Below are 1,446 nucleotides of genomic sequence, written 5' to 3' on the forward strand. Positions count from 1 at the left end.
GACTCAAAATGCCCCATGCCAGTCCATCTCATCTCTCCAATGCCTAATATGTCAGTATTTATGCGTTTAATTTCTTTCTTAACAATTTCTAATTTTCTTTCATTCATGCGGCGTGCTCCTGGGCGGAAGGGCGGCTTGAGAGCGGGCACAAGGGAGGCCAGCCCACATAGGAGACCAAGAGGCATTTTCCAGAGGTACCCAGGATTTCCGGCGTGCTCCTGGGCAGAAGGGCGGCTTGAGAGCGGGCACAAGGGAGGCCAGCCCCCATAGGAGATGAAGAGACGTTTTCCAGAGAGAGAGAGGTACCCAGGATTTCTGGTGTGCTCCTGGGCGGAAGGGCGGCTTGAGAGCAGGCACAAGGGAGGCCAGCCCACATAGGAGACGAAGAGGCATTTTCCAGAGAGGTACCCAGGATTTCTGGCGTGCTCCTGGGCGGAAGGGCGGCTTGAGAGCGGGCACAAGGGAGGCCAGCCTACATAGGAGACGAAGAGGCGTTTTCCAGAGAGAGAGAGGGGTGCCCAGGATTTCCGGCGAGCTCCTGGGCGGATGGGCAGCTTGAGAGCGGGCACAAGGGAGGCCAGCCCACATAGGAGACGAAGAGGCGTTTTCCAGAGAGAGAGAGAGGTGCCCAGGATTTCCGGCGAGCTCCTGGGCGGAAGGGCGGCTTGAGAGCGGGCACAAGGGAGGCCAGCCCACATAGGAGATGAAGAGGCGTTTTTCAGAGAGAGAGAGAGGTACCCAGGATTTCCGGCGTGCTCCTGGGCGGAAGGGCGGCTTGAGAGCGGGCACAAGGGAGGTCAGCCCACATAGGAGACCGAGAGGCGTTTGACAGAGAGGCATTTTCCAGAGAGAGGTACCCAGGATTTCCGGCGTGCTCCTGGGTGGAAGGGCGGCTTGAGAGCGGGCACAAGGGACGCCAGCCCACATAGAAGACGAAGAGGCATTTTCCAGAGAGAGAGGTACCCAGGATTTCCAGCGTGCTCCTGGGCGGAAGGGCGGCTTGAGAGCGGGCCCAAGGGAGGCCAGCCCACAGAGGAGATGAAGAGGCGTTTTCCAGAGGTACCCAGGATTTGCGGCATGCTCCTGGGCGGAAGGGCGGCTTGAGAGCGGGCACACGGGAGGCCAGCCCACATAGGAGACGAAGAGGCATTTTCCAGAGAGAGAGGTACACAGAATTTCCGGCGTGCTCCTGGGTGGAAGGGTGGCTTGAGAGCGGGCACAAGGGAGGCCAGCCCACATAGGAGACGAAGAGGCGTTTTCCAGAGAGAGAGAGAGGTACCCAGGATTTGCGGCATGCTCCTGGGCGGAAGGGCGGCTTGAGAGCGGGCACAAGGGAGGCCAGCCCACATAGGAGACAAAGAGGCGTTTTCCAGAGGTACCCAGGATTTCCGGCGTGCTCCTGGGCGGGAGGGAAACATAATCCACTCAGGAGTTCTACAGGACACG

General features: G+C 59.5%; 1 pseudogene; it reads right to left on the bottom strand.

Annotated features, from left to right (window-relative positions):
- Positions 1 to 1,150, bottom strand: part of LOC102875039 — a 52,213-nt pseudogene extending 51,063 nt beyond the window's left edge.
- Between the last annotated feature and the right edge of the window lie 296 nt (positions 1,151 to 1,446).

The sequence above is a fragment of the Elephantulus edwardii genome, unplaced genomic scaffold (genome assembly GCF_000299155.1).
Source record: "Elephantulus edwardii isolate Elephantulus edwardi_28Jun2011 unplaced genomic scaffold, EleEdw1.0 scaffold00011, whole genome shotgun sequence".
In the NCBI taxonomy this organism is placed as follows: domain Eukaryota; kingdom Metazoa; phylum Chordata; class Mammalia; order Macroscelidea; family Macroscelididae; genus Elephantulus; species Elephantulus edwardii.